The sequence below is a fragment of the Panicum hallii genome, chromosome 6, assembly GCF_002211085.1.
Source record: "Panicum hallii strain FIL2 chromosome 6, PHallii_v3.1, whole genome shotgun sequence".
NCBI classification, from domain to species: Eukaryota; Viridiplantae; Streptophyta; class Magnoliopsida; order Poales; family Poaceae; genus Panicum; species Panicum hallii.
The window spans coordinates 5,668,353-5,678,870 of record NC_038047.1 but is presented as its reverse complement, the minus strand read 5'-3'; the positions used below and the strand labels follow the sequence as shown (position 1 = coordinate 5,678,870).

The 10,518-nt window shown below is 46.2% G+C and overlaps 1 pseudogene; it reads left to right on the top strand.

Moving 5' to 3' along the window:
- Positions 1 to 2,880: 2,880 nt before the first annotated feature.
- On the top strand, positions 2,881 to 10,343 carry LOC112898058 (annotated as a pseudogene).
- Positions 10,344 to 10,518: the final 175 nt, after the last annotated feature.

Sequence of the window (10,518 nt, the reverse complement as noted above, 5' to 3'; positions counted from 1 at the left end):
AGAGTCTGGAGTATGACTTATAAGGTCCAAACCACGAGGATCTTTTAGCAGCCCGGTACCAGAAAAGGATCTTTAGTAAAGCTTGTTTGCACAAGACTTTCAATTCAAGGTATAGTCCATTGATCAGTTGTGGATAAGTGTAGCCTTTGCTCTAGATGGGTGTTCAACTTCACAGTCTTCATCGAAATACTGGTATATCAAAACAGCAGTGGAACAGAGAGCATTTCCCGTGTGTCTTGTAATTCTTGGTGGGGATTGTTGGAATATTTGGGCTAGGCCCATTTATTTAATAATGAATTGAGAACTAAAAGACCCACGAGTTAATGCTAGGGCGTTATGGCCTGTGAGTAATGGTTTTTCCGTTGGAGAGTAATGGCCGTCAAATGCTGTTAATTGCAGGTGCAAATTGATGGCCATTAGCACAGAGGCAGCCCCTCTCATTCAAAAACACTCTCTCACACAATTAAGATATTCCTGCTAAGGAAATCTCTCACATCTCCCTCTGTTCTTCTGCTGCTGCATATTCATTCTCAACGCAACTCTCTACGCGCACAGAAGATTGCGTGAGCAGGCCTCCGGAACCTCCTCGTCTAAGTGATGCTGCTCGGGATAGACGGGCAATAAGGTTTTTGGGAGCGTACGAATACGCGACTACTCGCTGTATCACTAATTCGAGCCTCAACATGTGTACGACTACTTTCTACTACAAAAGTGACGTGTTCGACTACTTTGGCTACAACACGACTACTTCGACTACTTCCTCTGCTAAAGAAGAAGGACGCTCATGGGACTGCACTACGTACATCTTCGTGTAACAACTAAGTTCTACTTCAAGCGAGACCAACCGAGTAGTATGTTTACTCCAATCGGTGACGGCGCATCCAATGCCTCCAGCAAAGGACCCGCCTCAGGGTCCTACTTGAATCTTTTATGGTTCATATTATGTATCATGTTCTTATTTAATAAAAGATTAAACTTGAACACGTGCACATATGATCACAAGATCACTGGAATTTGTTATGTTTAAAATGTTAATTCTCGAAATCAAAATATACGGCGCTCCTGGCCGACCAGATCATGTACAACATTGCGACGCGCTCGCGAGTTCAACCGGCGAACGTTCCAAAGTAGAAAATTTTCACAGATCATTTGGGATACAGATTTTGCGACCTGGGTAGGGACCCGAGTTTACAACAGATCGTTTCCCTCGGAGGTACCGAAGGAAGACAACCCAGACGGCAGCAGCGCGTCCAAAGCCTCACACTGGGAGGAGGTGAGGTTGGAGTAGAATGTATCCGTAAAGCGCTGGAAAGATGATGCGTCCGGCGGGTAAGGCCCAGGCGCTTCATCATGAAATTTTGTGCTTGGAGCGTTCCAATCCTGGATCATCAGACGAGTCCGGTAGCATTCCGGAGCAGATCATGATTTGCTGCAAGTTTTATACTTAAATCTGAACTAAGAAATAGTAGTATTGTAACTTTATTTGAACTATTATAAGCATGTAAGCTTCATTTGCTGCAAGTTTTATACTTAAATCTGGATTTGGAGATGTTATAAGATATTTTATTAATATGTTGTGGACTTGTGGTATTCAAAATTTTTACCTTGGACCATCATAACTTTGAATCGTAGATTCGCCACGATCACATGTTACGGAATACGAATTGTTACCACATTATTAGGGATGAGATCAGGGTCAATACACCAAACCGCCACCTGAAAACGACGCAGATTTTCACGGGCCACAGTTGCTGACGTAGGTTCAGGGCATGCACAAGCATCACCAAGAGCAGTTTCCACCGACCAGGCATGTGCAGGAATCCCCCGCAGCTCCACCAGAACACGGTAGCGCATAGATTCAGCATCAGCCGCAGCAAAACGACGCCACCGACGAAAACGGAGGACCATATCAGCAACCGGGAGAGGGGGTGCGTGGAGAACATGCTCGAGGACGGTCCTGTCCCGGAAGATGATCAGGAAATCTTCCGGTTGGTGCCGGTGCAGGGAGAAAGCGTCTTCCGGGACACCGTAGTTCTCTTGAATGAACTGGCGGACCAGCGGCGGTGAGAAAGTTGGGTTAGTGCCCACCAGGCCACCACCACAGCGACCAGGGCGCGCTCCGACAGGGCGTCCTCCTCAGCTTGGAGGCTGGGTCGCTCATTTTTTTCCCCTCGCTCTTGCCAACCTGAAGCTAAGTGTGGCGCTGCTCCACATGATCACATCGCGAGTTCGCGTATTTGCGCCCGTTGAACTTCTACCGCCGCGAGCCGCTGGAAGCCCTCATCGTCGTCGTTTTAAGGGCCTATGAAGTCAAGTTTGCCCGAGGGCCCTCCAAATCATGGAGCCGGCCCTGCCTTGAAGGAAGGCAACTGCAGCATGCATTCTGTGCTCGCTCTTGCCTTCGGTTGCGCCTGATCTCTTCTTATCACCTTGGCTCAGCGAAGCCTCACTCTACGGCCTTTGTTGAATGCTTATAGCAACTTGACTCCTCGGTAATCGATGTATCAAACTCCTTGGAATCTTGACAACACAAGACGTACTCCTTCGCGAATGAAGGGGTTTAGGTGGTCGTCGTTTCCCTAGCAAATAATATGGTCCTGCACTAGACTGCAACCATCATGCATAGTTGCGGAAATGCATCCTTGTTTGTGATCCTCCCGGGATGTTAATGCCCTATCTGTTTTATATATGTAGCACTTGATGAAGGGTTACATCGAACCATTATGTCAACATATATAGGAAAGCAACACATTTTTTTCATGAATAATTACGTTCTCTCACTGCGTTCTTTGACAAATAGACAGTTTTCGTGAACAGACATCTGCTCATAAATTAATGCTTATTCTATATACGTAAGGGAGGGGGGTGTTAAACCCAGTAATGCCAAGTCTTTTGTTCTATCAGCGACATTTAATTCTTGGTTTGGCAACAAAGAGTGAAAATCTGAATAAGAAAAGCATAGGCAAGCTTGTTTCCTGCAGATCTGAGTGGAAGGAGAGACCAAACAAGTTCGTTGGGAACAAACAACATAATCTTGAAACGGAACTACCTATGCAGGACTTCCCATGGGTGCCATATGTTGATTTGTGGCATAGTAAACACTGGGAAAATCTTCATAGATTTAGCACTCAATGGTTTCGTCCAGGCCCATTATGTTGCAAGCAACATGATCAGCATAAGCCTCATATTAGTAACCTAGAAATGCTAGGACTGACAGATGTTCCTCTAGAACATGTTATTGAAGTAAATTTGCAGTGTCAAGTCTCATTGTCCGAGTACAACAAACGTCGGACCATGCTGTCTGAATATGAAAGTTCTCTACAAGATTGTCCACAACTGAATGTTGGGCTTGCCTTCACGCCCCATGATTCTTCAAAAGACATGCTGCCTGCAGATAAAAGTTCTGCAATAGCATCTATTGACGGTCAGGAGCAAAATTGCTTGCATACAAACATTACCTTGAAATAGCTGAATGAAACCATGCTGACAAAGGCAATAGATTACTTCTACGGAAACACCAAAGCAAAAGTCTGCCAAATGCTGTGGAAGTCTAAACATGGCACTGAATACATTAAGTTTGAGAAGGCAAGCATGGTGACACGGAGAACATCTAGGGGAGCTTGGAAAAGAAGGCCGGTGCAATGGCAGGTTCAGGAGCTGGGGAGTCGGAATCGTATGGTCCTTCGCTTCCTTACACTACCGGATTCAGGATCTTTGCCGAGTGTCTGGGACACTCGGCAAAACCAAGAAAACACTCGGCAAAGGCTTTGCCGAGCGTAACACCCGGCAAAGCGCACTCGGCAGCGAATATTCCGGCAAAGACGTCTTTGCCGAGTGCCTTTTGTCGGGCACTCGGCAAAGGCTTCGCCCAGTGTCCCGGAAGGCACTCGGCAAAGAAAAGCAGCCGAGACGGCGTTTGGCGCCGTGACGGCTCTTTGCCGAGCGCCCTCCACTTGGCGCTCGGCAAAGACTGGACCTTTGCCGAGTGCCACGCAGCAAGCACTCGGCAAAAGGCCTAGCCTTTGCCGAACGCCCTCAGTTTGGCGCTCGGCAAAGCCTCAGTCTTTGCCGAGTGCCTGTGACGTGGCACTCGGCAAAGGCCTAGTCTTTGCCGAGCGCCAAGAGGAGGGCGCTCGGCAAAGTTTAGGTCACTTTGCCGAGTGCCGGCCACGTGGCACTCGGCAAAGTTCAGGTAACTTTGCCGAGTGCTTCATTTATACACTCGGCAAATTGTTTTTTTTAAGATTTTAACTTGTTTTTTCCCACCATTTTTCACAGGCACATATTCACACAGGCATATTATATATTCACACAGTCATATTATTTGAAATTTCACAGACACAACCAAAGTCACGCAAGTCTTATCGTCACAACCAAATTTAACAAAATCTCGTCATCACACAAGTAATATCACATACACAAATTCACCACATAAGTGTTAAGAACATAAAGGTTCATTTGAAGTTCACCACACAAGCTCACCACACAAGCTCCAATGTCACAAATGAAGATTTCGAGATGGCTGATTTGGAGTTGCCTGATTTGGAGATGGCTGTGCATGCGGATCATTTGACGCCGCCGATTGTCTCTACACAGAGAAGAAGAGATTGCATGTGAGACAAGATAAATGACGATCGTACATAAATATAGCCAGACTATTAGAAACCTAATAAAGAAATAAATCAGTACAAGTGAATTCCTCTAATCATCATCTAATGTACAAAAGCATCTAATAATGAATTAAGCTAACAAACAGCATACAATAACTGTCAATAAAGCATCAAAGGCGCCTCGACTCAGACTGTACTGCGACTTTAACGCCATTATGCGTCCAATGGCATCAAGCTGAGAAACCGTCGTATGTCCATGAAGGGGTTTATGTGACGCGGCAAGCATGTCGTAGAACGCCTTTGCGGTCGACTCTGGCTCCTCCTCCGTTTGTCCCTTTGCGAACCGTGCCTCCCCATAGTCATCCAACATGTCCGCTACACCGGCATTAGCATCATAATCCTCGACACGTGGTCTCACCACATCCTCTCTCATACGATTGGCTTCACCGTGGTAGATCCACCGGGTATAATCTGCCGTAAATCCATTCTTGCAAAGATGTTCCCCCATATTCTTCTTATTCTGTCTTTTCCTGTTTGCACACTTGCTGCATGGGCAGAGAATCATATTCGCTCCTTTAGCAGCTTCGCCAAACGCCATTTCCAAGAAAGCATCGGTCTTCCTGATCCATTCACTAGTCATCCCAACCTGACTTGGGCGGCCAGTGTACATCCACGCACGGTCTTCCATCCTCTAACGTATACAGCGGAGACAGAGTAATATCAATTGCCCTACGTATATGCACGAGAGCGAGGAATATGGCATGTTATATCAACACAGCAGAATGATCTATAACAACTCCTAAAGATACATGGTGTATTTTTTAAAGAAACGTGCATCAGCTGGTGGAACATGATCGGATGCAGTACCTGCGGCGGCCGGGGCGCGGCGGGGGCACGGCCGAGGGCACGGGCCGGGGGCAGTACCTGCAATGGAAGCCTCAATTTTGCTTTAATATTTCTAGGTGACTTAATAATATATGTTACATATGTTACATCAAAGGAGGCACACTCACACACACACAAACCAAAACAGAGATCACAAATTAATAAAGAGGCTCTTTGCCGAGTGAGGTGACAGTACAGTTGTTCACACTCCAGGCAGCTCTTTATTTCAAACAGAAAACAAAGAAAAAAGGTGCCATCTTTCAGATGAGAAGAAACAAATAAAGGAATTATTATGGTGTATGGTGTGTAACCAAACAAGCAAGATTGCCATCATCTCATCTCAGGAAGCCATGCATGAAGGCTGTCATGTGGTGTTATTATATGATGCGTGTGCTTTGCTACGAGTAAAAAATTGTTCTAAAACTCTAGCAGCTGGTTCTGGTGCCATTGCAGGCAGCTCGGACTGTGTTAAGCCTTCAGCTTGCCACAGCCCTGCCAAGCTCAGCCCCGGCCATACTTGCACTACTATACCTCCACTACTATGCCCGCCCTACATCGTGGGTTGGCCACTGCTGCACCTGGCTTGCCCCGGACCCTTGGTCCTGCCGGCACGCCAGTCTTGCATCATAATCAGGGGGCATCACTTGACGGCATCATAATAAGATCAACAGAATTTTTGTGGGAGGAGGAAGCGGAGCCACATAAAGGAATCTCCGGAATAAAAGGTTGGAACAATATTATGATGTGCAGGAAGTTGAAATGCACGTTACATCTTCGTAAGCATAATTTACTAGAGCAAGAAAATTAGTAGTGTGTGATGGCATGCTCGGCAGGGCCCTGAGAAAGAGAGAGTTTGGCACTTCACAGTTGTTGAGGTGATCTTTTTTCATGGTTTTGTTGCTACAAAGTTTTTAGGGAGGTTGGATTGGAGAAAGGGTGACAGAGCTACTCACTCTGCTCGGGCCGGGGCGCGGCAGGGGGCCGGGGGCGCGGCGTCGGGGCCGGGGGCGCGGCGGCGGCTCGGGCCGGGGCACGGCGGGGGGTCGGGGGCGCGGCGTCGGGGCCGGGGCGCGCCCGCGGCCGGTGGCGCGGCGGCGGCTCGGGCCGGGGCACGGCGGGGAGTCGGGGCGCGGCGTCGGGCGTGGGCGCGGCGGCGGCTCGGGCCGGGGCGCGGCAGGGGGCCGGGGCAGCGGCGTCGGGGCCGGGGAGCGGCGGGGGCTGGGGGCGTGGCGGCGGCGGGGGCGCAGGGGCGGCGGGGCCGGGGGCGGGGGCGCGGGCGCGGGGGCCGGTGAGCGGCGGGGGCTGGGGGCGTGGCGGCGGCGGGGGCGCAGGGGCGGCGGGGCCGGGGGCGGGGACGCGGGCGCGGGCGCGGGGGCCGGTGAGCGGCGGGGGCTGGGGGCGCGGCGGCGGCGGGGGCGCAGGGGCGGCGGGGCCGGGGGCGCGGGCGCGGGGGCCGGTGAGCGGCGGGGGCTGGGGGCGCGGCGGCGGCGGGGCCGGGGGCCCGGGCGCGGGGGGGGGGTCCGAAATTGAAGATAGCGCCTGTGGGTAACGGGCGCGCGGGAGGACGATATATTCCCTCTTTGCCGAGTGCCCCAGATCTGGGACACTCGGCAAAGCCTGGGAGGATTTGCCGAGTGTCACAGATCGGAGGCACTCGGCAAAGAGGAGGCTTTGCCGAGCGCCCGAGCAGGCACTCGGCAAAGAGGCCGCTTTGCCGAGCGCCCCAAACAGGCCCTCGTCAAATAATTTTAATTTTTTAAAACTATTTGCCACCAAACTTTTTTACTGTGATACTTACATTAAGTGCAGCAGTATGTGCAATTTGTGCCCATTAATCGAAGTGTTTGCTATATTTCGTCAATTTATTTCATGTTATTGAATTTCTTGTAATTATTAAAATTTGAACTACAAGTCACACGAATAATGAAAAACAATGAATCAAAAAATGATATTCATGTTATTGAAGCATGCGTTGAGACATTATCGAGAAAAAAATTAGAAATTTTAAATTTGTTGTCCACGAAACATGACGACGAACTTATTGTTCAGTTGTTTTTAAAATGTATAAAATGCAAATATGGTCCAAAAATTATGAAACTTGTCGAGATGTAATGATATCACATGGGGAACTTATGATAAAAATCTGACGAGGTTTCGTTAAAGTAAAAACATACGATGCTTACAAATTAAAAGTTTTCCAAAGAGGTGTATGACTTTATATACAGACCGATTGGGTGTTAAGCATTGTAGATTGCAAACTTTCACGAAATCTTATAAAAATTTTATCACAATATCCTCACATGATAACATGACATCTCGACAAGTTTCATAATTTTCCAACCAAATTTGCCTTTTATACAATTTAAATACGACTCGAACACAATTTAGTCGCCATATTTCGTGAATAGTAGTTCAAAAATTTCTGGTCCATTTTTCGATAACGCATCAAAGCATGTTCATTAACATAAATAATAATTTTTTATTCATTTTTTCCACTATTCGAATGACCACGCAGTTCAAATTTGAATTATTCAAGAAATTCAATAAAATAAAATAAATTGACAAAATATAGCAGACACTTTGAGAAATGAACCAAAATTACATATGTTGTTGAGGAGAATGTAGGATGATAATATAAAAAATTAGGATAAAGTAGAGAAAAAAATATGTACATTTTGCCGAGTGTCTTGGCCAGGCACTCGGCAAAATGTCTCTTTGCCGAGTGCCTTTGACGTGGCACTCGGCAAAGAATGACGCCGTTAATTGCGTGGCCCTTGTTTGCCGAGTGTCCTCCTTTGCCGAGTGCCCGACACTCGGCAAAGTATTATTTGCCGAGTGTTTTTCTTTGCCGAGTCTCTGGCGCTCGGCAAAGGGTGAATTCACCGTGTGTTTTTCTTTGCCGAGTGCCCGATATTTAGCACTCGGCAAAGCTTCGGACACTCGGCAAAGACCGCGTTTCCGGTAGTGTTAAATCATGGGTTTCACGTGCACCTGAGCAACTGCAAGGCTTGATCCTGGACTGGATCGCGAAAGAAAAGGAAAGTCAGTTTGCAGCACCACCACTATCCCTGAACTTCTGATCAATGGGATTATTCTACGCAACAGATCAAAGGCTGGTGTTACTGAAACTCTGTCAAAAGTACAAAAGTATAGATATAATGGAGGCATGGAGCTAGAGAAATTGGATCAAATGGTACAAATAATACAGGTGCAAGATGAGCAAAGCTATAACATAAAGGTCTTAAAGTTACATGTCAGTAGTTTGTGTACTGTTGGGCTTACAATTTGGAAGTACTACATATGTTCTACATTAGAAACTTATGGAAGCGTAGCACATCACTTGTTCTCATGTTCGATTCCTGAGTGCGTATACAGTATGTTTGTTCTCACCAGCAAATTATAAGCTTGGATACATAGGAATAAAATAATGCATCCTATTTGTAAACATATGCTCTGTTTTTTTTTTGAAAGCTAACAGCGGGGGAAGCCCCCGCTGCATGCTCTGTTATTTTCATTGTGAACATCGAGGTTGTGGTTATGTCATGTACCATTAGCTATTTAATGTTAAGAAGAAAATTATAGACATATTATTTTGCTTTGTGGGCTTCAATAATTGTCATTATTCCTCAAGATTTTACAATTTACTTATTCATACTTATTTGACTTCTCAAATATACTTATTTGTTGTTTCTTGTTCTGCTTTTTTTTCTTTTTCTTTTTTCCTTTTTGAGTTGGCAAGTTGACGATTCATCGAGAATTTTCGTAATAAATTTTTTTAGTAACTAAAATCTCAGCTTCATAAATTGGCATTCCATTATACTAAAATTGTAGTTACTTCTATAAGAATTATTGTTCACTTAATATAACTTTTCATATTTAGAGAAATAAAATGGGAACTAAATAATTATTAGATGTATTATTATTTTGCTTCGCTTTGAAAGTAACAATATTTGTAACCATTACTCACTGTAAAATAGTCTGATAGAGATTCTCTTTTCCTGCCTAAAATTAACAATATTTGTAATTTGCTTATAGACATAGGCAACTGGTCATCTACTGGACCTCGGAATAAGGCATGCTCAGATCATAGCCTCAGAGTTTTAACTATTGCCAAGAGTTTTAGTTGGATGGCCGACGGGAACTCCATTCCTTATTATTTTTCCCTTCTCAATGGGTGACGGTATCCAAGTATCAAAATAGTATTCCTCAAGAGCAAAAAATGAATTCCCTAGTAACTTTTGCCGACCAACAATTCGAGACGATATGGACAAAACAACCTGAATCCCATCAGCCACTTGCTTCAGAACTCTCAGCGCATATTGTAAATCTTGCCCGTGGCATGTAGGAATTGAGCTCGGAGTGAATTTTGGATGCAAGCAGGTTGTTGTTGTTACACTTAAAGTCTGGGAGGAAGTAGTAGGCTCTAAATTTCATGCGGGCCAATAATGGGGGAAAGTTTGGGCTAAGTAGTAGGCCGCTACATCTGCGCATGGCATGCTCGCCGTTCTTCGTCATCTTGCTCTGAGGGAGAAATTTGCAGCCTTGCGGACCTAGTGGTGGAGGTAGATAGGTTATAGACTCCTCGAAAAAGCAGCTGCGCGCGCGCACACACACTCCTCATCGTTACCTCAGGGGACACTTAGCGCGGCAGCTTGCGACGCCTTCTGCCATGCATGAATTATCAGTATAATATACTCCCTCCGTTTCAAAATATACGTCGTTTCGGAAAATTTAGATACATAGTTTTTACTATACACCTAGATAAATATTATATCCAGATAAATATTATATCCAGGTACATAGAAAAATTATGCATCTAGATTTGCTAAAACAACCTATATTTTAGAATGAAGAGAGTATGTCCTTACCTACTCGTAAACCAAGAAAGGGCAGCATATGATGGGCAAAGAGCAAGGTGTAGCCAAGGAGACTTGCCGGTCGATGGAGATGCCAATAACAACCCATGCTGGTGGTTGCAGGTTATCAGTGGCCGCCGGCAAGTCATCCTTGGCTGCATCTCCTG